Source organism: Somniosus microcephalus, unplaced genomic scaffold (genome assembly GCF_052327205.1).
Source record: "Somniosus microcephalus isolate GS21.2 unplaced genomic scaffold, FLI_Smic_1.0 unresolved_chr4, whole genome shotgun sequence".
NCBI lineage: Eukaryota > Metazoa > Chordata > Chondrichthyes > Squaliformes > Somniosidae > Somniosus > Somniosus microcephalus.
In genome coordinates this window covers 12730631-12757470 of record NW_028225182.1, presented here as the reverse complement: position 1 = coordinate 12757470, position 26840 = coordinate 12730631, and the positions used below count along the sequence as shown (strand labels likewise).

Below are 26840 nucleotides of genomic sequence, written 5' to 3'. Positions count from 1 at the left end.
AATCTGAGAGACAGTGTGTGAGAGAGTGAGTCTGAGAGAGGCAGTGTGTGAGAGAGAGTGTCTGAGAGCGACAGTGTGTGAGAGAGAGAGAGTCTGAGAGAGTCTATCTGTGAGAGAGTGTGGCTGAGATAGCCAATGTGCGAGAGAGTGAGTCTGAGAAAGAGTGAGAGAGGTTGAATCTGAGAGAGATAGTGTGTGAGTGAATCTGAGAGAGTGTTTGAGAGAGGAAATCTGAGAGAGAGTGTGTGAGAGAGCGAGTCTGAGAGAGAGTGTGTGAGAGTGAGTCTGACAGAGACAGTGTGTGTGAGAGAGAGTCTGAGAGAGACAGTGTGTGAGAGAGAGTCTGAGAGAGACCTTGTGAGAGAGATTGAGTCTGAGAGACAGTGTGTGAGAGAGTGAGTCAGAAAAATAGTGTATGAGAGATTGAGTCTGAGAGAGACAGTGTGTGAGAGAGTGAGTCTGAGAGAGAGAGTGAGTGAGAGAGTGAGTCTGAGAGAGACAGTGTGTGAGAGAGTGAGTCTGAGACAGACAGTGTGTGAGAGTGAGTCTGAGAGAGGCAGTGTGTGAGAGAGTGAGTCTGACAGAGTGTGTGTGGGAGAGTGCGTCTGAGAGACAGTGTGTGAGAGAGTGAGTCTGAGAGAGACAGCATGTCAAAGAGTGAGTCTGAGAAAGACAGTGTGTGAAAGAGTGAGTCTGAGAGAGACAGTGTGTGAGAGAGTGAGTCTGTGAGAGACAGTGTGTGAGAGTGAGTCTGAGAGAAAGTGTGTGAGAGAGTGAGTCTGGGAGAGACAGTGTGTGAGAGAGTGAGTCTGAGAGACAGTGTGTGAGAGAGTGAGTCTTAGACGCTGTATATGAGATTGAGCATGTGAATGAGGTTGAGTTGGAAAGGGAGGGAGGGGGAGAGATGGTGTGTATACAGGAGTGAGAAGAGAGACTGCGGGCGACAAAGGGCAGAAACAATTTTTATTGATAAGGAGTGAAAAATGGGAAAAGTGTCTATTTGTTTCCGAGAACTCCGGGATAAAGAACGTGAGACGTTGGAAACAGAGAGAGAGAGAGACAGGATGGGTAAAGAACGGAAAACTGAGAGTTGTGGTTAGCAGCGGTTTTTTGCCCTGGAAGGATTTAAACAGTGGTGATCCCCAGGGGTCAGTGTGGGCAGCATTGTGGGAGGCAAGTTGATAAAGCTGTTTTGCAAAATTCCACATGGCATCTGAAGATTTATAAATAAGGGCACAGAGTATAAATGGAGAGTTAATGCTACACCTGGACAAATCATGCGTTAGGCCACAGTCAGAATATTGTCTCCAGTTTTTGGTGCATTACTTTAGTACGAATGTCGAGGCCATGGAGAGGTGCAGAAGAGATTCACTGAGATGATCCCAAGGACGGGAGTCTTCACAGAACTTTTCTTCAGAGAAGAGAAGTTTAAAAGGAGGCCAGATAGAGGGGTTAAACATTTTGAGAGTTTTTTTGATCAAGTAACTGGTAAAAACTATCCCCACTGGTTAGTGAGTCGGTAACCAGAGGATATCAATTTAAGAGCAAAATAATTAAGTGCCAGGTTGATTTTTCCTTTTCTACACAATGTCTTCCTGAACACATTTACATTCTCATTACTGTTTGTCAAACCTCCTACTTTTGTGCCATCAGCAAATGTTGAGATTGTGAAAATCCGAACAGTCTCTGTATAGGGAGAAGAAAAGTGGGCCCAGCACTGAGCCCTGGGGTAACCACTTCCAACCCTTCACCAACCTGAGCAACTCCCATTAACACTGAGCCTCTGTTTCCGATCCTCAGCCAATTTTCTCCCCGCACTGTTCCACTTCCTTTTAAACTACCCACCTGAACAGAGTGGCCATTACCCCGGAGATCCCCAGTTACCTGAACAGAGTGGCCATTACCCTGGCGATCCCCAGTTACCTGAACAGAGTGGCCATTACCCCAGGGATCCCCAGTTGCCTGAACAGAGTAGCCATTACCCCGGGGATCCCCAGTTACCTGAACAGAGTGGCCATTACCCCGGGGACCCCAGTTACCTGAACAGAGTGTCCATTACCCCGGGGATCCCCAGTTACCTGAACAGAGTGGCCATTACCCCGGGGATCCCCAGTTACCTGAACAGAGTGGCCATTACCCCGGGGATCCCCAGTTACCTGAACACCATTGGTCGCCATGTCCCTGATTTCACTTTACGCCCTTCACAGTCTCATCGAGTTGTCTCGGTGCCTCCCGGCCATGTGATCATCCAAAGCGGTTTCCAGTGGGAATGAAGTTTTCTCCGGAACATTTCTTCACCCCCGGGGCCGCCCTCTCTCTAATCTCAGCGCCCGCCCTCTCTGGCCGGAGACTGGAGCCGCCCCTCACACCTGACCCTCGGCCCCGGGGCAAACCGCCAATCAGCGGCCATCTGACGTCTGCCAGCATTTTGGCGTCAACCGCCGACTGGCCGCCATCTTGGTGTGACACACCTCACTGCGCATGCGCGATGTTTACGGCTATAAAACATCGCGATTGAAAGGAAAAGTGACATCAGCTTCCAGCAAAATCACCGCTCGCTCTTAACTGAGAGACTGAAAGTTTGTCCCGCGCCGCAGAGAGAAAGCGACGGCTCATCGTGTGCCTCAGGGGCTGTCTTTAAAAGACAGCAAAAAATAACAAAAAGATTGATTAAGAAAGGGAAGATAGATTATGAAAGTAAATTAGCAAAAAATATAAAAACAGACAGTAAAAGTTTCTATAGTTATATAAAAAGAAAAAGGGTGGCTAAAGTAAATGTTGGTCCCTTAGAGGATGAGACCGGGAAATTAATGGTGGGAAACATGGAGATGGCAAAAACACTGAACAATTATTTTGTATCAGTCTTTACAGTAGAGGACACGAAGAATATCCCAACACTGGACAAACAGGGGGCTCTAGGGGGGGAGGAACTAAATACAATTAAAATCACTAAGGAAGTGGTACTTGGTAAAATAATGGGACTCAAGGCGGATAAATCCCCTGGACCTGATGGCTTGCATCCTAGGGTCTTGAGGGAAGTAGCGGTAGGGATTGTGGATGCATTGGTAATAATTTTCCAAAACTCACTGGACTCAGCAAAGGTCCCGGCAGATTGGAAAACTGCTAATGTAACACTCTTATTTAAAAAGGGTAGTAGGCAGAAGGCTGGAACTATAGACCTGTTAGCCTAACATCTGTGGTTGGTAAAATGTTAGAGTCCATTATTAAGGAGACAGTAGCGGGACATTTGGATAAACATAATTTAATAGGACAAACTCAGCATGGTTTCATGAAGGGGAAGTCATGTTTAACAAATTTGCTTGAGTTTTTTGAGGAAGTAACATACAGGGTGGATAAAGGGGAACCAGTGGACGTAGTGTATTTAGACTTCCAAAAGGCATTTGACAAGGTGCCACACAAAAGATTATTGCTCAAGATAAAAAATCACGGGATTGGGGGTAATATTCTGGCGTGGGTGGAGGATTGGCTCTCTAACAGAAAGCAGAGAGTTGGGATAAATGGTTCGTTCTCAGATTGGCAACCAGTAACCAGTGGTGTTCCGCAGGGGTCGGTGCTGGGTCCCCAACTCTTTACAATCTATACTAATGATTTGGAGGAGGGGACCGAGTGTAACATATCAAAGTTTGCAGATGATACAAAGATGGGACAGAAAGTAGTGAGTGAGGAGCACATAAAAAACCTGCAAAGGGACATAGACAGGCTAAGTAAGTGGGCAGAGATTTGGCAGATGGAATACAATACTGGAAAGTGTGAGGTTATGCACTTTGGCAGGAAAAATCATAGAGCAAGTTATTATCTTAATGGCAAGAAACTGGAAAGTACTGTAGTACAAAGGGATCTGGGGGTCCTGGTGCACGAAACTCAAAAAGTTAGTATGCAGGTGCAGCAAGTGATTAAGAAGGCCAATGGAATGTTGGCTTTTATTGCTAGGGGGTTGGAATATAAAAACAGGGAGGTATTGCTGCAGTTGTACAAGGTATTGGTGAGACCGCACCTGGAATACTGCATACAGTTTTGGTGTCCATGCTTAAGAAAAGACATACTTGCTCTCGAGTCAGTACAAAGAAGGTTCACTCGGTTAATCCCGGGGATGAGGGGGTGGTCATATGAGGAGAGGTTGAGTAGATTGGGACTCTACTCATTGGAGTTCAGAAGAATGAGAGGCGATCTTATTGAAACATATAAGATTGTGAAGGGGCTTGATCGGGTGGATGCGGTGAGGATGTTCCCAATGATGGGTGAAACTAGAACTAGGGGGCATAATCTTAAAATAAGGGGCTGCTCATTCAAAACTGAGATGAGGAGAAACTTCTTCACTCAGAGGGTGGTAGGTTTGTGGAATTTGCTGCCCCAGAAAGCTGTGGAAGCTACATCATTAAATAAATTTAAAACAGAAATAGATAGTTTCCTAGAAGTAAAGGGAATTAAGAGTTACGGGGAGCGGGCAGGAAATTGGACATGAGTCTAGGTTCGGAATGGTCATGGCCCTGTGGGTAGTGGAGTGGGCCCAGGGGCCGTGTAGCCTTGTTCTGCTCCTACTGTGTTCTAATTCTGTGTTAGATTTCAGGAGATGGTTTTATTCCTGTTCCTGGCTGGGGTGGAGATCGCCTTTACAGAAGGTAAGTACTGTAGAAAATATAGGGACAGAGTGATCTCCTGGAAGAATTTCGATCGCCTAGATGGGTCGGAGAGGAACTTCCCAGATTTTTTTCTCCCAAATTGGCCATTGGGTCTTTATCTGGTTTTTCGCCTCTCCCGGGAGATCACATGGGTTCGGGTGGATGCAGAGTGATAGAAGATTTGAGGTTAGGATCAGATCAGCCATGATCTTATTGAATGGTGGAGCAGGCTCGAGGGGCCGATTGGCCTACTCCTGCTCCTATTTCTTATGTTCTTATGTTCTTATGTGCGAACTCTGCTCCCAGAGTGCCGCGCGGCCTGTCACAGACATAGGGGCCTTTCACAGGCCCTCGGCATTGTGGGAGCTGCATCCCGCCATGGCGCCCCGGCTACAAATCAAATCGAAAGTTTTCAACTGAAGGTATAAAGTTCCCTGGTTCCATCCCGGGTTTCACCAATTTTGTTTAATTTGTTTTTCCTTCACTATAAGGGGAGAGAATCAGGAGAGGTTTTCGGATCTTGAACCCATGCCTCCCAGACCAATAGGAATAAATTTGGTCCACCAGTTTATGATTCGGATGAGGGGACCAAATGTAATATATCCAAGTAGGCTGATGATACAAAGCTGGATGGGACTGTAATTTGTGAGAAGGATGCAAGGAGGCTTCAAGAGGATATAAACAGGTTAAGTGAGTGGGCAAGAACATGACAAATGAAATATAATGTGGAGAAATGTGAAGTTACCCACTTTGGTTGGAAAAACAGAAAAGCAGAGTATTTTTGAAAAAACAGCAGAAAATGCTGGAAAAACTCAGCAGGCCAGGCAACATCCGTGGAGAAAAAATAGAGTCAATGTTTCGGGTCAAACTCTTTCTCAAGACTGGAAAAGCAGAGGAAATGAAATAGATTATGAGGCCAGGCTGGGAGAGAACAAAAGAGAAGTGAAGAGACATTAAACGTTTCAAAATGTTGGTCTTTATTACAAGAGGATTTGAGTATAATAGTAAAGACTTCTTACTGCAATTATATAGGTCTCTGGTGAGACCATACCTGAAGTATTGTGTACAGTTTTGATCTCCTTACCTCAGACAGGATATGCTTGCCATAGAGGGAGTGCAACGAAGTTTCACCAGGCTGGTTCCTGGGATGGGTTGATGCTCCTATGAGGCAAGATTGAATAGGCTAGGCCTATATTCTAAAGAATTTATAAGAATGAGAGATGATCTCATTGAAACATCTAAAATTCTTACAGAGCTTGGCAATTTGGATGCAGTGAAGGTGTTTCCTCTGGCTGAGGAGTCTAGAAGCAGGGGTAACAGTCTCAGAGTAAGTGGTTGGACATTTAGGACTGAGATAAGGAGATATTTCTTCACTCAGAGGATGGTGAACCTTTGGAATTCTCTACCCCAGGAGGCTGTGGAAGCTCAGTCATTGAGTATATTCAAGACAGAGATCGATAGGTTTTTGAATATTAAAGGAATCAATTATGTTCTTATGTTCTTATGATATGGGGATAGTGCAGGAAAGTGCATATGAGGTAGAAGAGCAGCCATGAACTTATTGAATGGCGGAGCAGGTTTGTAGGGACAAATGGACTACTCCTGCTCCTATTTCTTCTGTTCTTATATGTAAACCACATCTGACCCTCTGGTTCCGGCTCCAGCCGCCCGCTGCAGGTTTGAATCTGATCATGGTGACAGTGGCTCAGTGTCGCGCCGGCTGGTTTTATATCAGGACAGTGTTTGAGGGAGGGACTGTTCAGCGGTGGTGTGATAATAATTTTCAGTATTAGCTTTGTTATATTAAAGAGCTCTTTTTCTGTTACTTTCGATTTACACTGTGCCCAGTTGCATAAATGAACAGCTAACAATGTTTAAGCATTGTGTTGTGTTCAATGTTTGTGCAGTAAATCTGTCACCCAGTGTGAGCCTGAAATACAATCACCCAGCCTGGGCTCGAACCTATCCAAGGGGCACTTTGTTGCCAGTTACCTCAATTGCAGAGAGTGTGGTGTTGATAACACCAAGGGCGCGGGTTTGATCTCTGTCGGGGTCATTAGAATTTTTTCAGCATTTTAAGGTTTTTCATAACATTTAAAATACAAACTTGATAAGGAAACAAATCCACACTGAATCGCAATGGGGCATTATTTGGATGAACATCCATTGCACCTTTGACACCGGGGCGGAGAGACCCATAGACCATAGAATCATAGATTGATACGGCACAGAAGGAGGCCATTCGGCCCATCAAGTCTGCACTGGCACTTTGAAAGAGCTCTCCAATTATCCCACTCCCCTGCTCTTTACCCACAGCCCTGGAAATTTCTCCTTTTCAATATTTATCCAATTCTCCTTTGAAAGTTATGACTGAATCTGCTTCCACCGTCCTTTCAGGCAGCGCATTCCCAATCACAATAACTCGCAGCGTAAAAAACTCCTCATCTCCCCTCTGGTTCTTTCGCTGGTTATCTTCAATCGGTTTCCTCTTGTTACCGACGCTCCTGCCACTGGAAACAGTTTCTCCTTATTTTGAAAACCTCAATTAAATTTCCTCTTAACCTTCTGAGGAAAGCCATCCCAGCATCTCCAGTCTCTCCACATAACTGAAGTCGCTCTCTCTTTGTGTCTCTATCTGTGTCTCTCTTTGTCTCTGACACTCTCTCTTTGTCTCTGACACTCTCTCTTTGTCTCTGACTCTCTCTCTCTGTGTTTCTATCTGTGTCTCTCTTTGTCTCTGACACTCTCTCTTTGTCTCTGACACTCTCTCTTTGTCTCTGACTCTCTCTCTCTGTGTCTCTATCTGTGTCTCTCTTTGTCTCTAACTCTTTCTCTTTATCTATGACTCCATCCATGTCCGACTGTTCTGTCTCTTTCTCACTCTGTGCACAGCTCGACTGCTGCTCTGACAGTTTCGGTATCTGTTCGTTCCTCGTTAGTATAGATGTGAGAATCCTCGCCTGTCACGCAGGAGACCACGGTTCATATTTCCCAATGGAGAGGAGCTTTTTAACATCCCCAATTTTTAACCTTTGGGCAGCTCCTTATATTGCTCCTTGGAACAGTTGAACAGAAAAAAGAATTCGGGACACAAATTTGAGGTGTTGGGCAAGAGATAAAGAGGGGATGTGAGGAAAAACTTTTTTACGCAGCGAGTGGTGAGGATCTGGAACTCGCTGCTGACGGAAGTGGTGGAAGCGGAGAAACTCAATATTTTCAAGGGGAGAATGGATAGGCACTTGAGGGCAATAAGCTTGCAGGGCTACGGGGATAGAGCTGGGGAATGTGACAGACTGGATTGCTCCACAGATAGCCGGCATGGACTCGATGGTCCGAATGGCCTCCTTCTGTGTCTTGTGACTCTGTGATTCTATGACACTATTACCTGCATTTGTAGAACGCCGTTCTCTTCTGTGATGCTCTTACTACAGCTCACGGAGATGAGTTTCCGTCATGTAGTGGTTACCACATTCACCTAACACGCAAAAGGTCCCGTTAGAAACCGGGCAGAAGCATTTTGTAGAACATTCCCCATTAAAATTGAATTAATATGATAAAGTTGAATAAATTTTCTGATTAAACATGAATAAAATAAAATATCACATAAAACACGTGTATTTTCTCTGTACAATTCTGGAGCATCAGCAGCAGCAGAATTGTATTCAACCACAATCTGTAGCCTCCTAGCCTGGCAGATCCCTCACTCTACCATTACCGTCAAACCAGGGGACCAAACCTGGTTCAATGAAATGTGCAGAATAGCAGGCCCGGAGCGGCACCAGGCGCACCTTAAAATGACGCCATTCCAAACTGGTGAATCTGGATATGGAACCAAGGCGGGCCAATGCAGTAGAGATACAGATTATCCAGGATCTAATTGAATGAAGGAACAGGGCTGAGGGGCTGAATGGCCTCCTCATGTTCATATTAGTTGATCACCATTAAGAAAATGCTTTTCTCGGATCCCAGTGGAAGACCTCATACTCACCAACATTGTAACCAGTGCTACAGTTTATCCCATTATCTTGCAGCCAAAATACACATTTTGATAAACCTAGAAATGTTAAAACACCGTCCCTGGATGGGCTCGAACCACCAACCTTTCGGTTAACAGCCGAACGCGCTAACCGATTGCGCCACAGAGACCTGCTGGAATACTGATTACAACATATACTAAAGCCGGAGATTACCGAGATAAAACCTCAGGTCACAGAGAGCAAGACAATAATTGTCCAGTCTCTGTTTACTTGTCCAAATTAAAGAAATGTAACATTCATTGTCGGAACATGGAAATAGTCGCTGAAAGATAATCCGTTAAAAAAATTGATTTGAAAACCCGCTTTGAGCCATTAGATCGGTTCATCAACCAATGGTGTCGGTGAGATATTAACATGGTGTCTGGGTTTCTCACAACTGTTGGAATCTTCCCACGAGTTCTTTTGCTGTTATATTTGTTCATCAATGTGGAGATCAGATATACACGTGGTCGCTTCACTGGGTGCCCCGGGAACCAAATACACCAGAGCACAGGCCAATGATGGGACTCTGCCTGTCTGCTCTATGTTGGGGTCAGTAGAAACCGAATGAGAACAAAGAACGACAGGCCTGGACTGGAGCCTTGGCCCATCCATCTGTGTGGGGCTCAGCACCATTCTGGATGAGATCAGCAAACTGAGCGCAGTCCGGGAACGGATCCTGATAACACCCTGCTCTTAGTGGCTCCACTGTGTGAGAACATCAGCACAGGCCGGATATGAAGCCTGGGCCCTTCCTGCTCTGTGGGGCTCAGTAACACACTGCTTGAGATGGAGTAACATACCACAGGCCGGGGATGGAGCCTGGGCCCTTCCTACTCTGTGGGGCTCAGTAACACACTTCTTGAAATGGAGTAACACACCACAGGCCGGGGATGGAGCCTGGGCCCTTCCTACTCTGTGGGGCTCAGTAACACACTGCTTGAGATGGAGTAACACACCACAGGCTGCAGATGGAGCCTGGGCCCTTCCTACTCTGTGGGACACAGTAACACACTGCTTGAGATGGAGTAACACACCACAGGCCGGGGATTGAGCCTGGGCCCTTCCTACTCTGTGGGGCTCAGTAACACACTGCTTGAGATGGAGTAACACACCACAGGCCGAGGATGGAGCCTGGGCCCTTCCTACTCTGTGTGGCTCAGTAACACACTGCTTGAGGTGGATTAACACACCACAGACCGGGGATGGAGCCTGGGTTTCCCTGTTCTTTGTGGGACTCAGCACCACACTGCCTGCAATAAACTAACAGGCCTAAGGCCGAGGAAGGAACCTGATCACATTCTGTTGTGTGGGGCTCAGTACCGCACCAGGTAAGATCTGAAAACTCTGCTCACAAGTGGAGCCCCTGGGGCAGAGCCACCAGCTGCCTCCCTGCAATAACAGACAGGGAGGAGGGAGTGAGGCTGTTATTTCAATGTTTTAAGCTGATTTCACAGGCGATCCCCAGCTGTGAATCTCCCAGCAGAGAATTCAAGGAGAGTTTGATATAAATGAGATCCAAGAACAGTGTCCGGACATTACTCCTTGATTCGGGACTCTGATCTCTCTCCAGCATCTGGCTGCTGAAGATTGAATTTGCTATAATTTCACCTTGTCTCGTGATCAGTGCGGCTCAGTGAGACTTCGGCCCGTCTCTCCCTTCACAACCCATCAGTGTGGAGAAAAGAACAGGGAATTTTACACATGTGTTGTGCTCTGTAACTTTATTTGAACATTTCATTGCATTTCACGCTGTGTCCAACACGGTGAGGTCCCCCGTGCTGTGTCAGCATTGTATCTTTATCAACACTCCAGCTTTACATTAACACAACCTGAGCTCCGAGATCTGGTCGGGTCACATTGCCCCGAAAGTGAGGAATGAGCGGGAGGGGCAATTGCGCCCGGGGTTAGATTTTCCTCCAAGTGGATGATACAACATTTAATTTACTGTGAAGCCGAAATAGCTCAGCTGGGCGAGCGTTAGTCTGAAGATCTAAAGATTGCGGGTTTTGGCATTTCTTGGTTAGTTTATGTCTCCTTCACTATAAGAGGATAGAATCAGAAATGATTTTCAGCGCGTGGACCCGCATCCAGCAAACGAATGGGAGTGAAACCACTTCTGACCCGTTAGATCCTGCTCCAATCGCTCGCTGCTGGTTCAAATCCAGTTGGGGTCCCGCAGGCTGTTTGTATACCGGGACTGAGGTAGGGGCTTTTCAGTGGTGGTGCATTCATGATTATTAGAATGAGGTTTGTTCGATTAAAGATTTCTTTTACTGATTCTTTCGATTTACACTCTGCCCAGTTGTATATAGGAACAATGTTTAAGCGATGTGGTGTGATCAATGTTTGTGCAGTAACTCGGTCACCCAGTGTGAGTCTGAAAGACAATCCTCCCAGCCTGGGTTCGAGCCTGTCCAATGGTCGCTCAGCTGGTAAAAGCATGGAGCTAATAACACCAAGGTCATGGGTTCGATCCCCGTATGGGCCATCAGAATGTTTTCATAATTTTAAGCTTTTTCGAAATACTTAAAATGCAAACTTTATAAAGAAACAAATCCATACAGAATCTCACGGGGGAATTATTTGGATTAAAATACATTGCACCTTTGACACCGGGGCGGAGAAACACAAACTTTTTGGGTTTGCTGATGAACGTTGAACAGGCGGCCTGTTCCCGATAATTGTCACAAGCAGGTAAGAGGCAGACAGAGCGGCTCTGACCCCGCGAGATGGGCAAAAGGCTTCAGTTCAGGACAAATGCATCAATGAATTGTTCACACAGCACCGAGAGAGACAACATCCAGAAAAAACACAGGAGGATATAGATCAATCTAAAATGTTATAAATAATTCCCATTCTTGATATCTGTCTATTCAATCGCCACACCTTCAGTGCTGGAAAGTAATTCCAGATTAAATCGTTCAGTTCGAGAATGGCAGCGGAAAGTAACTCGAATGAACTGAAAACTGCCGAATCCCGGGATTGAATACGGGACCATTATTAAATCTGTGGAGAGAAAAACAGAGTTAAGGTTTCAGGTCGATGACCGTTCGTCTGACGTTAACTCTGTTTCTCTCTCTGCAGATGCTGCCTGACCTGCTGAGTATTTCCAGCAGTTTCTGTTTTTACTTCCAATTTCCAGCATCCGCAGTATTTTGCTTTTGTACTTTTATAAATCTTCAAGTCGCTCCTCCCAACTGAGCTATTGTGGCTACGGAGCAACCTGCAGTGCGTCATCCTCTCGGAGGGAAAGGGAAGGGTTTGTGTCGTGAACCCGCTGCGCTTACATCAAGCATCTAATTCACCTGCAGGCTGGAGGAGCAGAGGAAGCTGGAGGGAAAGAAGTGACAGGAGCCGAAGCAGAAGACATTTGAAAATGGCAGAATCTTGTGTCTGACTGTTGTTTCAAATGATGCAGGACAGCCCTGCGTGGATTTGCAGTTTTCCCAGGAGCTGCATTGTTCGGTGTATGCATTTTAGACATGGAAACATGTACATCTGGAGCTTGTGCTAATAGTTCACCTCACTGCATTTCAGGTAGATGCCTACCCGCACTTGGTGCTGTGGTTGCGCGAACATGTCTTTTGTGTTCTCACCTGAAATGTCATTTTGTACACAGTTTGCCTGGCGCGATATATTTAAAAAGTGGACTTAGACTGAAATGGACGGGGTTGTTGCGGTGGGTGAAATATGGTGACGATCTATTGTTATTATCCAAGGCGACGTTGCAGGATCCTTTAAAGATCTCCCGCGGATCCGCTGAAACCAGTCGAATGTGCAGCTTTGAGAGGGGCTTTCTGCACCGTCAGGGCAGGAAACGGGAGTGAGGGAGGGATACTGTCGGTATCTGTGCTGAGTGTGAGTCTGTGCAGCATTGTACAGAGAAAATATACGGGTTCTTCGAGATTTTTCACTTTATTGAAATTTAACCACAAGATCAGTTGTTCCTATTTTATATATTAATTCAAATTAAGTGGGAAGGTTTTCAAAATGTTTCCGTCCGGTTACAAACCGGGGAATTTTCCCGTGTTATGCGACCGTGCTAACCATTACACTACGGAAACTCTGCCATTGGTTGGGCCAAGAACATCACAGAAGAGATCTGCGATCTGCAAACGCAGGTCCGGGATTAACTTTTGCATTAATACACTTTATTATCTGAATTTGACAAAGCTCAATAAACTCTTTAAAAAGGTGAACAATTCTTCTAATTGACGAATCAACTTTCTGTTTCAGACTGAAGGAAATCCTAACATGGTCACCGAGTGACAGGCAAAACTTTCATAAGTGTTTTGTCTTTTGCTTGTGATGAATTTTCACCAGTTCTCATTTTACAGACGGTATTTGAGGAGTTGGTTAAAAATGTTCAGTGTTTATCACACCGGGAATCTGGTGCAGCCGTTGTTCAGTTTAACAGGGACCGACAATTGTCGCCGCTTTTACACAGGGGAAGAAACTCGCCCCTGGAGGTTCACCTGGAGCAAGTTCCAAAATCATTCATCCCGCCCTGGAGCGGAACCGGGGGCATTTCGGGTGTAAGTCGAGCGGGATAATTGCTACAGTCCCGAAAGCTCAGCTCAGTTTGTCAGCCGCGAGTCAGAAGGATGTGTTAAGGGAGAAGGTGACCCGCTGACTCACCTCTCTCTGCACTGATTGAGATTGTGTCGCTTCTCCGTCAAACAACATCACTTCTGTCCCACACTAAAAACTCTCAATCCTTCTCCTCCGCTCGCTTTCTATTCAAGTAATTGGACAATGAATCAGTAATAAGGTTCCCTCGGGCTTTTGCTGGTGGATTTACTGATAAACCGGGGAATTGAGAGGAAACTGGAGCACAGGCAGGGTCCTTGCGACAGACCAGTCCGGCTAGCCCAGTCGGTGGAGTGTCGGATACTTCATCCCCACGGCGGGGAGTTTGCGCTTAAAATTTTTGGGCTGATTTTAAAGGCGATTCCCAGCTCGGTCAATGAGTGTTTCATATAAATGCGGTTCAACAAAATAAGAAAATCTCTCCTTGATTCCGGAATCTTGTCTCTCTCCAGCCGCTCGCTGCTAAAGATTGAACTGACTTTAATTTCACCTTGGCTCGGGGTCATTGCGGCTCAGTGAGACTTCGGCCCGTCTCTCCCTTCACAACCCATCAGGGCCGACAAAACAACGGGGAATTTTACACACGTGTTGGGTTCTGTAACTTTTTATAAACACTTCAGTGTATTTCACTATGTCCAAGACTGTGAGGTCTTCCCTGGTGTGTCAGCTTCTGGTGTTTATAAACACTTCAGATTTCCTGATAATGTTGTTGAATAGCATTTTTTGAAAGAGTCATTGACCGAGAGGTGCCGGGGATTTAGAGCTGGGGATCGCCTGTGAAACCAGCCCAATAATTTGAAACACAAACAGCCCCTGAGATTAAGAGTCTCAGGCTCTACCGACTGAGCTAGCCGGGCCGGTCTGACCCCGCGCACTGCTTGTGTTACAAACCATGAACCAGTTTCCCCTCAATTCCCAGCTTTACCAGTAAATCGGCCAACAAAAGCCCGAGAGAACCTTATTACTGATACTTTATCCAATCACTTTAATATGTGTTTTCTGGTGAGCAACACTTCTGCCGCCGGAAAATGTTCTCCTTGTTTACTTTATTAAAACTCTTCATGACATTGAACACGTCGACAAAATCTCCCCTTATCTTCTCTGCTCTGAGGAGAACAACCTCTTCTTCTCCACTACTCCACGGAACTGAAGTCCCGCATCCGTCCTAAAGCGCAGTGCCCGAATTACACACAATACTCCAAAGGTTTGGTATAACTTCCTTCCTTTTGCCCTCTATGCCTCTGTCTGTAAAGCCCAGGATTCCGTTTGTTTTTCTAACACAGGACAAAATGCTGCGGATGCTGGAAGTTTGAAATAAAAACAGAATTCGCTGGAAATACTCAGCAGCTGTGAATGGTAGGCGAGTTGGAAAAAAGCGAATTGGCCTCAAAAATGCTGTATAAGGGTTTCATGCTGCAATGGGGAGCATTCTGGACCTTGAATCCAGCGATCTGAGTCTCGGTGGAACCAGGTTTCTTCTTGTCCCAGCTGGGGACAAATAAAACAAATTTTGATCGCAACTGTGTGATTGGCTGCTCAGCAGTGGCAAAGTGTAGACGCTGAAGGTGTGGATGAGAAAAGGCCGGGCCAAAATGGAATGGTGGAGTTAAAATTGTCCAGTTCTTCCAATATTGCTGCTGGACGGGGTTTGCAAGTAGCCTTGAGGGGGCAGTGATGTAGCGCCATTGCAGTGCTGGTCCCCGACACATACTCCGTTCCCGAGCCACCGACTTCATCCCAATCCCTGGCCACTGAGACTGAACCAGACAGCTTGCAACCTTGGTATTTGTCCCCGAGATGAGCTTCTGCCCAAGACGGTCTACTTCCACCTCCGTATCATCGCCCGACTCCGCCTCTGCCTCAGCTGATCTGCTGCTGAAACCCTCATCCTTGCCTTTGTCACCTCCAGATTTGACGATTCTAATGTACTCCTGGAAGGCCTCCCATCACCCTCCCTCCATAAACTTCAGCTCATCCAATCCTCTGCTGCCCGTATCCTAACTCGCACCATGTCCCGTTCACCCATCACCCCGGGTCTCACTCGCCTACATTGGCTCCCTTCAGGCGACAGTTCAGTTTTCAAATTCTCGTCCTTGTTTTCAAATCCCTCCATGGACTCGCCTCCCCCTATCTCTGTAACCTTCTCCAGCCCTACACCCTCTGAGATCTCTGCACTTCTCCAATTGTGGGCTCTTACACATCCCCGATTTTAATCCTTCCACCATCTGCCGCGGTGGGATTATGAGCTCAGGTCTCCAGATCATCATGAAGTCTGCGGCTGAGGAACAGTTTGTGGCGGGACCAGCACTGCAATGGCGATTCATCGCTGCCCCCTCAAAGCAAACCTCTCCACCAGCAAGCACTGGACAATTTTCTCCCCACCATTCCACCTTTCCTCTGGAATACTGATCGATTAACATAATCACTGTGCCGCCCTACCTCATAAATAATTGATTGAAGATTCGTTAATGAGCAGCGCAGTCTGAACCAGGATCTGTTAGAACAGTGAATTCAATGTCAAATCAGGCACAGAAAGCGAAATAAATAGAGCGAAATAAAGGTTGGATTTAGAGAGAGAGAAGAAAAATAGAAAAATGTAAAAACATTTTTATTATATAAAAAATATTCAACAACAATTTATATCTGAAGGAATGAGATTCCACACTTATAAAATATATTTTCAGTGCCAGAGAGGTTATTTGGCAGTAATTAAGACTGTTAAAAAGGGGACTTAGACTGAACTGGTCGGAGTTGCGGCGGTGTGTGAAATATGGTAATGACCTATCATTATTAGCAGAGGCGACTCTGCAGGATTATATTAAGATCTCCTGCGGATCCACTGAAACCAGTCGAATGTGCAGCTTTGAGAGGGGCTTTCTGCACCATCAGGGCAGGAAACGGGAGTGAGCGAGGGACACTGTCGGTATCTGTGCTAAATTTGAGACTGTGAAGAATGGTGTGGGCTCAGATAATATACGGGCTCTATGAGATATTTTATTTTATTGATATTTAATTACAATATGAATTTTTCCAATTTCATATTTATTCAATTGAAATGGGGAAGGTTTCTTTCCAGTTTTGAACCGGGGACCATTTATCGAACATAATGCTTGCGCCCGGGATTGAATCGGGGAGTTTGCACTTGTGAGGTGAACGTGATAACCACTACAATATGGAAACCTCTGTTTAGCTAAATATCCAGAAAGAACTGTTCAGCGAGAAGGTGAAATGCTGGATCCCAGATTCTGGATTCATTACCTTTCAGTAACATTTCTCTGGCCGAAACTGCACAAGTCAAGAATGTTCCTTTCAAAGTCATTAAACTCTCGAATTTCCGCGTCGCCCCCGAATCCTCTGAATCAGATGCCTCCAGTTTTTCCACTCAATCAATGTCCCTTTGCAATTCCCTGTTCCCATCCACACTAATTATTGTGCCACTGTCGATCAGTGATAATTGATAGTCAAAGTGATCAGGCCATGCTTGCTCAGTCGGTAGCAGGCTCCTGGGTTCGTGCCCACGTTGGTTGAAGGTTTTTGTTAAACTTTTTCTTTGTTGCTTTTACGGTAAAGCCTCATGAATTAACCGACAATTTTCTTTGTCACAATGAAAGAAATACTAACTGAGGGAGAGTCAACAGTTCAATAATTTGTACTGTTACCCATATCTCATTTTACACACTGTACTTTAGGAGTCTGGTTTAAAATGATCATTGCTGATGACACCAGGAATCTGGGGAACTTTGGTCAAATTGAACAGGACCAGTTATTTCTACCATGCGCACAAAATAGAAGCAGTTCTGAATTTAAAATCCCATGGTGCTGACATTCAGATTAAACGCAGTCAGCGTTGAAATAAAGTGAAAGAATTTTACAGTGAAAAGATTTGTCAGTAAGTATTTGTGCCTTTAATTAAAGTTTGTGGCTTCTGATTCCCGCTCATGTCTCTTCTTCCTCTGTTGAATAAAAAACAAGGGATTTGACATTTGACTGCACTGCGCCTGATATCTGTGAGCTCATCCTTTATATTGAGCGGTTTTTCAGTCTTTGATCAGCGTCAGCTTTAGCTCAGCGGTTACTTCGCAGCACCAACTTAATTCTAAGTTCGAGCCCTGTTTCACCGCGGGCGCTGCCTGGCGTTTTTTTGTCATTTTCAATCTCCTTATTTTACACCGAAACAAATTGCAGCCGTGATTTTAATTTAGCCGAGTGATATTTTTCGAGGGCACCTTTATATGATTCAATAAGCTATTCTGATCCGTAAGTGTGACCGCGTTCGATTCCCGGTTAGGGAAGTAACTTTGACATCACTGGTTTTAATTAATTAAAGCGAAGAAATTTGAGTAAATAAATAACATGCAACTAATGTGAAAAAATAAGAAATGTTTTAATCACCATTAATTAACTGACAGCCTTCTTTTGCAGAATGAAAAATATTATAATCTGGTGACTGAGTGTCAGTCGAAACTTCAGTCATTTATTTTGCTCTTTGCATGTGCTGAACTGTTAACCCATATCTCATTTTACACATTGTAATTTAGGAGAATAGTTTAAAATGTTCATTGCTTGTGAGAGCAGGGATCTGGGGAAACTTTTGTTAAATTAATCAGGACCGTTTTCTTCACAGAAAAAATATTCCCTGACATAGTTTTTTCAGACCAAACACTGACCGATCTTCCTTAGACCCAAAGTGAATGATCTGACACGTGCCCACATTGAACTGCATTAATCACAGTTCAGGGGAGATTTAATAGTTGTTCAAAATTATGGGGGAAACAGTTTCCACTGGCAGGAGGGTCAGCGGGGCTATGGGGGAAGAGCAGCGGAGTGGGACTAATTGGATAGCTCTTTCAAAAATGCTCCATCAATTGTTCATTTTAATCTGCGATTGATAGATTTTTGTTAACCAAAGGTAATAAGGGATGATTCAAGTCAGTGAGACTCTTTATAATTGTTTCAATCATCATTAGTCAACCCACAACATTGTGTTGCTCACTACAGGAATTGCTAACAAGTTTACTGGGTGACAGACAAACTGTAATAACTTAATATAGAATCATAGAATCAGACAGCACAGAAGGAGGCCATTCGGCCCATAGTGCCTGTGCCGGCTCTTTGAAAGAGCAATCCAATTATTCCCACTCCCCTGCTCTTTTCCCAAAGCCCTGCAAATATTTCTTTTTCAATTATTTCCCCTTTGAAAGTTAACATTGAATCTGCTTCCACCACCATGTCAGGCAGAAAAATATTGACATTAATATTATCCAAGTCCCATTTCACACAGTACTTTCCATGCTTTGCATGCCATGAATTTTTATCACTTCTGATTTTACACACTCTAATTTAGAAGTTTGCTTAAAAATGTTCGGTGCTTGTGACATCAGCCATTGTTAGATTTAAATGGATTTCAGCCGCTTTCCTTGGAAATCTCTGCCCCAAACTGCTGCTGATGCTCATTCGTTGAGTATATTCAAGGCAGAGATCGATAGATTTTTGGACTGTAGTGGAATCAATGGATATGGAGATAGGCAGGAAAGTGGAGTTAAGGTCGATGATCAGACATTATCTGATTGAATGGCGCAGCAGGCTCGGGAGCCATATGGCCTACTCCTGCTCCTAATTATTTCATTCTTATTTTCTTATGTCCTTTCACAGGAGAGCAAACTCGCCCCTGGACATGCATGAGGAGCAAGATCCATCAAAATGATTCCGCGTATGTGATAGCTCCCACACTGCGGAAACGTCTCCACATTCAGTACCGGGTCAGATGGGAATGCTCAGCGAGCAGGTGAACCGCTGAATCCCACTTTTGAGGGATGTCCCAAAGCGCTTCACAGCGGCGTCAAAAGAAATGAGTTGCACTTAGTAATTAAATATGCAGAATGTCAGAAGTGGGATTTGCACACACGCCTACCAGAAGAGACTGCGACCTAAACGCAGACGCCTTAGACCGCTCCTCAATGCTAGAAAACTCACTTGCTCACTTCTGCATTTAAAATGTTTCAGTCCTGGTGCTTGTTCAATATTTCTCGAAGGCTCAGTGACTGTGCTATCATCTCCCCTGGGGATTTCCTGAGCCTGTGCTCGGTGTATGGGGAGGTTTGGCCCGGGTCACTGGGGTGGACAATAACAATCTGAGCTCTGGAGCTGGGGAAGAGCGAATAATTAATGGGTTTGTTTCCGTGTCTGAAATGTGGCTTAGATCTGTTGGTGTTAACCGAGGCCGGGGCTGCGAGATATTGCATTTTGTTCACTTTAAATCAGAGGAATATCCGCAGTCAGGAGCTGAAAAGGACCAAGAGCTGAAAAAACACAAGAAAAAAGAGAAGAAATGTCAGCAATTGTGATAAACTCTTCAAAGTGTTTTCTGGTAGTTTAGTGGTTTAATTGCTTTAATCACCATTTATTAACTGATAGCGTTGATTTTGCAGAATGAAAGAAATGCTCACACTGAGGGACAGTCGAATCTTCAATAACTAAACTTTAATAATTTGTGAAACTTTATTCATTGATGAAGTTTTATCACCTATCTGATTTTACACACTGTGTATCAATTAATTTCACATAAATAATAGTCTCGAGCATAATGCGCCCGCTCGGGCTCGAAGCGGGGATCTTTCACGTGTTAAGCGAACGTGAATAACCGCTAACCTACAACAACTGATACACAACTTCTCCAGAAAGATCTGTTCAGCGAGAAGGTGAAATGCTGAATCCCAGATTCTGGTTTAATTTCCCATCACTAACATTTCTCTGAACAAAACTGCACAAGTCAAAAATGTTCCTTTCAAACTCATTAAAGTCCCTAAATTCCTTCTCCCGAATCTTTTGAATCAGATGCGTCTGATTTTACCCACACAAACTATGTCCCTTTGCAATTTCCTGCTCCCATCTGCACTACTTACTCTGCCACTATATTAGTGTCGTTAACCTTGGTAATATATGCATATAGAAGACTTTTGGATTACCTTTTATGTTCGTTGTCATTCTAATCTCATACCCTGTCTTTTCCCTCTTATTTTCCTTTTCACTTCTACTCTGAACTTTCTATATTTAGCCTGATTCTCAGATATATTAGGGAAGTTGAAGCTCCCATTATCACTACTCTATAGTTCATAGTCATAGAGTCAAAACGGCACAGAAGGAGGACATTCGGTCCATCAATTCTGTTCCGGCTCTCTGTGGAGCAATCCAGTCAGTCCCATTCTCCCACTCTATCCCCGTACCCCGGTACATTTATTTCTCTCAAGTTCCTATCCAGTCTCCCCTTGAAAACATTGAGTGTCTCCATTTCCACCAGTTCTGTCGGCAGCGAATTCCAGGTCCTCACCACTCACTGCGTAAAAAAAGTTTACCGAACGTCCCCCCTGTATCTCTTGCCCAATATCTTAAATCTGTGTCCCCGAGTCCATTAACATGAACTAGTGGGAACAGCCTTTCCCCATCTAACCTAGCCAAGCTCATCATAATCTTGTCCACCTCTATCAAATCACCCCATAAACGCCTTTGTCTTTAAATGCTCCTGTGCAGCGCCTTGAGACGATTTACTACGTGAAAGGTGCTATATAAATACACGTTTTTGTTGTTATAATGAAAACAAATGCAGCTTCTCCAACCTGTCCTTGTAGCTAAGATCCCCCATCACCGTGACCATTCTGGTAAATCTCCTCTGCTCCCTGTCAAGGGCCTTCACATCCTTCCTAAAGTGCAGTGACCAGATCTGGATGCAGTACTCCAGTTGTAGCCTAACCAGTGCTTTATAAAGGTTCCACATAACTTCGCTACCTTTGTACTCATTACCTTTATTTATGAAGCCCAAATCCCATATGTTTTTTTTAACCACTCTCTCCATATGTCCTGCCACCATCAAGGACCTATGCACATTAACTCCCAGGCTCCTCTGTCCCTGCACACTCTTAAAACTGTGCCATGAAGTGTATATTGCCTCTCACTGTTCCTTCTGCCAAAATACATCACCTCACACTTCTCTGTATTAAATTCCATCTGCCACTTGTCTGCCCATTCTGCTAGGCTTTCTATTTCTTGCTGCAGTCGATTGGTATCATCCTCACTGTTTGCTACACACCCACGTTTGGTGTCGTCGGCAAATTTAGAAATTCTACTCTTTATTCCAATATCCAGATCATTTACAAATATCACAAAAGTAATGGCCCCAGCACTGCCCCTTGGGGGACCTCCTCCAGTGTGAAAAAACAGCTATTTACCACAACTTGCTGTTTTCTGTCCTTAAGCCAGTTCCTTATCCAAGCTGCCACTGACCACCTATTCCATGAGCATCAATTTTGTTAACCAGCCTTCTATGTGGTACTTTATCAAACACCTTCCTAAAATCCCTGTGGACAACATCCATTGCATTCCCTTCTGTGCAGTCTTCAGGGAACATCCCCATTTCTGTCCTTATTTTGGATGGAAGGTCATTGATGAAGCAGTTGCAGGTGGTTGGGCCTAGCACACTGCATTTCTTTCTTTTTTAAGCATTTATGGGATCTGGTCGTCGCTGGCAAGGCCAGCATTTATTGCCCATCCCTAGTTGCCCTTGAGAAGGTGGTGGTGAGCCGCATTCTTGAACCGCTGCAGTCCGTATGGTAATAGTGCTCCCACAGTGCTGTTCGGTAGGGAGTTCTAGGTTTTTCACCCAGTGACGATGAAAGATCGATGATATACTTCTACATTAGTAAGGTTTGTGACTTGGAGGGGAACTTAGAAGTGGTGGTGTTCTCATGTGCCTGCTGCCCTTGTCATTCTAGGTGGAAGAGATCGCGGGTTTGGGAGGTGCTGCCGAAGAAGCATTTGCGAGTTGCTGCAGTATATCTTGTAGATGGTACACACTGCAGCCACGGTACACCAGTGGTGGTGGGAGTGAATGTTTAAGGTGGTGGATGGGGTGCCAATCAAGCGGGCTGCTTTGTACTGGCTGGTGTCGAGCATCTTGAGTGCTGTTGGAGTTGCACTCATCCAAACAATTGGAGATTATTCCATCACATTCCTTACTTGCGCCTTGTACATGGTGGAAAGGCTTTAGCAGTCAGGAGGTGATTAACTCCCCACAGAATACCCAGCCTCTGACCTGCTCTTGTTGCCACAGTATTTATTTGGCTGGTCCAGTTAAGTTTCTGGTTAATGGGGACACCAAGATGTTGATAGTGGAGGATTCGGCGATGGTAATGCCATTAAATGTCAAGGGGAGGAGGGTAGAATCTGGCTTCTTGGAGATAGTCATTGCTTGGCACTTCTGTGGCACGCATGTTACCTGCCACGTATCAGCCCAAGCCTGAACGTCGTCCAGGTCGAGTTGCATGCGGGCATGGACGGCTTCATTATCTGAGGGGTTCTGAATGGCGCTGAACACTGTGCAGTCATCAGGGAACATCCACAAATCTGACCTTATGTTGGAGGGAAGGTCATTGATGAAGCAGCTGAAGATGGCTGGGCCTAGGACATGGCGCTGAGGAACTCCTGCAGGAATGTTCCGGGGCTGTGATGATTGACCTTCAACCACCACAACCATCTTCTTTTGTGCTAGGTATAACTTCAGCCAGTGGAGCGTTTTCCCCCTGATTCCCATTCACTTCAGTTTTACTAGGGCTCCTTGATGTCAGACTCGGTCAAATGCTGCCTTGATGTCAAGGGCAGTCAGTCTCACCTCACAATTGGAATTCAGCTCCTTTGTTCATGTTTGGACCCAGGCTGTAATGAGATCTGGACCCGAGTGTTCCTGGCGGAACCCAAACTGGGCATCAGTGAGAATATTATTGGTGAGTAAGTGCTGCTTGATAGCACTGTCGATGACTCCTTCCTTCATGTTTTGATGATTGAGAATAGACTGAAGGGGCGGTAAAGTGCCGGGTTGGATTTGCCCTACATTTTGTGGGCAGTTTTCCACATTGTGGGATAGATGACAGTGTTGTAGCTGTACTGGAACAGCTTGGCCAGATGCGCGGCTAGTTCTGGAGCACAAGTCTTCAGCACTATTGCCGGGATGTTGTCCGGGCCCATATCCTTTGCTGTATCCAGTGCGCTCAGCCGTTTCTTGATATCACATGGCGTGAATGGAATTGGCTGAAGACTGGTTTCTTTGATGGTGCGGATCTCGGGAGTAGGCCGATATGGATCAACCACTCGGCACTTCTGGCTGAAGTTGTTTGCAAACGCTTCAGCCTTGTCTTTTGCACTCACGTGCTGGGCTTCACCATCATTGAGGATGGGGATATTCTTGGAGCCTCCACCTCCCATTAGTTGTTTAATGGTCCACCAACATTCACGACTGGGTGTGGCAGGACTGCAGAGTTTTGATCTGATCTGTTGATTGTGGGATCGCTTAGCCCAGTCTATTGCATGCTGCGTCTGGTATTAAGTCCTGTTTTGCAGATTCCCCAGGTTGGCACTTCATTCTCAGGTACGCCTGGTGCTGCTCCTGGCATGCTCTTCTACACTCGTTGTTGAATCAGAGTTGGTCCCCTGGCTTGGTGGTAATTGTAGAGTGAGTGATATGCCTAGTCATGTGATTACAGATTGTGGTGGAATACAATTCGTTGCTTCTGATGGCCCACAGCGACTCCTGGAGGCTCAGTTTTGAACTGCTAGTCTGTTCTGAACCTATACCATTTAGCACAGTGGTAGTGCCACACAACACCAAGGTGGGTGTTCTCAGAGTGAAGACGGGACTTCGTATCCACAGTGTTTTTGCGGTGGTCACTGCTGCCAATGCTGTCATGGTCAGAAGCATCTGCGACAGGTAGATTGGAGAGGAAGAGGTCAAGGAGGTTTTTCCCTCACCATCTGTCACAGTCCCAGACTGGCAGTTATGTCCTTCAGGACTTGGCCAGCTCGGTCAGTAGTGGTGCTGCTGAGCCACTCTTGGTGATGGACATTGAAGTCCTCCACCCAGAGTAAATTTGTGCCCTTATACACTCAGTTCTTCTTCCAAGTGGTGTTCATATATTTTGGCCAGTAAAAGCAGCAAACCTGAGGATTAGGAGCAGTTTAGGATTCAGCAAAGGAGGAAAAATGGATTAATTAATAGGGGAATAAAGATTATGAGAGTAAGCTTACAGGGAACATAAAAACTGACTGTAAAAGCTTCTATAGATATGTGCAGTGAAAAAGATTGGTGAAGTCAAGCATCGGTCCCTTGCAGTCAGAATCAGGGGAATGTATAATGGGGAACAAGGAAATGGCTGACCAATTAAATACATACTTTTGTTCTGGCTTCACAAATGAGAACACAATTACCCTCCCAGAGATGTCGGGCAACATAGGGTCTAATGAGAGGGAGGAATTGACTGAAATCAGTATTTGTAGGGAAATGGTGTTAGCAAAATTGATGGGATTGAAGGCCAATAAATCCCCAGGGCCTGATAATGTACATCCTAGTATACTTAAGGAAGTGGCCCTAGAAATAGTAGATGCATTGCTGGTCATCTTCCAAAATTCTATGCACTCTGGAACAGTTCCCATGGATTGGAGGATAGCTAATGTAACCCCACTATTTATAAAGGGTGGTAGAGAGAAAACAGGGAATTATTGAATGGTACGCCTGACATTGGTAGTGGGGAAAGTACTAGAGTCAATTATAAAAGATGTAATAGCAGAGCACTTGGAAAACAGTGACAAAGTCAACATCGATTTACCAAAGGTAAATCATGCTTGACTAATCCAGTGGAATATTTTGAGGATGTAACTGGTAGAATAGATAAGGGAGAACCAGAGGATGTTGTGTATTTGGACTTTCAGAAGGCTTTTAATAAGGTCCCACATAAGAGATTAGCGTGTAAATTTAAAGCACCTGGGATTGGGGGTAAGGTACTGACTTGGATAGATAACTGGTTGGCAGACAGGAAGCAAAGAGTTGGAATAAACGGGTCTTTTTCTGAGTGGCAGGCAGTGACTAGTGGGGTACCACAGGGATCGGTGCGAGGACCCCAGCTATTCACAATATATATAAATGATCTAGACAAGGGAACTAGATGTAATATCTCCAGGTTTGCAGACGACACAAAGCTGGGTGGGTGTCTCTGCTGTGTGGAGGATGCAGATAAACTCCAGTATGATTTAGACAGGTTAGGTGATTGTGCAGATGCATGACAATTGCAGTATATTGTGGATAAATGCGAGGTTGTCCACTTCGGTGGCAAAAACAGGAAGACAGATTATTATCAGACCGGCAATAGATTGGGAGAAGGGGAAGTGCAAGGAGACATGGGTGTCCTTGTGCACCAGTCGCTGAAGGTAAGCATGCAGGTGCAGCAGGTGGTTAAGAAGGCAAATGGTATGTTGGCCTTCATAGCGAGAGAATTTGAGTACAGGAGCAAGGATGTCTTGCTGTAGTTGTTCAGGGCCTTGGTGAGACCACACCTTGAGTATTCTGTGCCGTTTTGGTCGCCTTATCTGAGGAAGGATGTTCTTGCCATGTAGAGAATGCAGCGAAGATTCACCAGACTGATACCTGGGATGGCAGGAATGACGTATGAGGAGAGATTGGATCGATTAGGCATACATTTGCTGGTGTTTAGAAGAATGGGAGGGGATCTCATTGAAACTTATAAAATTCTAACAGGACTAGACAGACTAGATGCAGGTAGGATGTTCCCGATGGCGGGGGAGTCCAGAACCAGAGGTCACAGTCTAAGGATAAGGACTAAGCCATTTAGGACTGAGCTGAGGAGGAATTTCTTCACCCAGAGAACGTTGAACCTGTGGAACTCTCTGCCACACAGGGAAGTTGAGGCCAATTCATTAAGTATATTCAAGAAGGAGTTGGACATATTTCTTCAGGCTAAAGGGATCAAGTGATATGGGGATAAAGCAGGGACAGGGTACTGAATTTGGATGATCAGCCATGATCTCATTAAATGGCGGAGCAGGATCGAGAGGCCGAATGGCCTACACCTGCTCCTATCTTCTATGTATCTATGTTCAACATGGAGGAGTACTGATTCATCAGCTGAGGGAGAGCAGTATGTGGTAATCAGCTGGAGGTTTCCTTGACCATGCTAGACCCCTCCTGATTTTGAACACATCTATCAAATCTCATCGCTATCTTCTCTACTCTGAGGAGAACAACGAAAACGTCTCAATCTATACACCTAACTGAAGTCCCTCATCCCCTGAAACAAGCTTGTAAATCTTTTCTGCCTTCACATTCTTCCTGAAATGTTGTGCCCAGAATCCTCCAGCTGAGGCCTAACCAATGATATATAAAGGCTCAGTATTACTTCCTTGATTTTGTACTCTATGCCTCTATTAATAAAGCCAAGGATCCCGTGTGCGTTTTAACAGCCTTCTTAACTTGTCCCGCCACATTCAGAGATAGATATTTACACCCCCAGCTCTCTCTGTTCCTGCACCCGATTTAAAATTGTATCATTTAGTTTGTATTGCCTCAGTTCAATCATCCCACCAAAATGGATCACTTCACACATCTGCTATGTCTCTGCCCATTTCATTATTTACTATAGTTCTGAGTTTCCTGTCATCTGCAGACTTTGATATTATGCCCAGTATATCCAAGTCCAGGTAATTAATGTATATGAGAAAGAGCATTGGTCCTAATACCGATCCCTGGGGAACAGCG

General features: G+C 45.1%; 1 non-coding gene across 1 annotated transcript; it reads right to left on the bottom strand.

Moving 5' to 3' along the window:
- Positions 1–8712: 8712 nt before the first annotated feature.
- On the bottom strand, positions 8713–8786 carry trnan-guu (transfer RNA asparagine (anticodon GUU)). Its single transcript has one exon. It is a non-coding gene; the product is annotated as a tRNA-Asn (tRNA).
- Positions 8787–26840: the final 18054 nt, after the last annotated feature.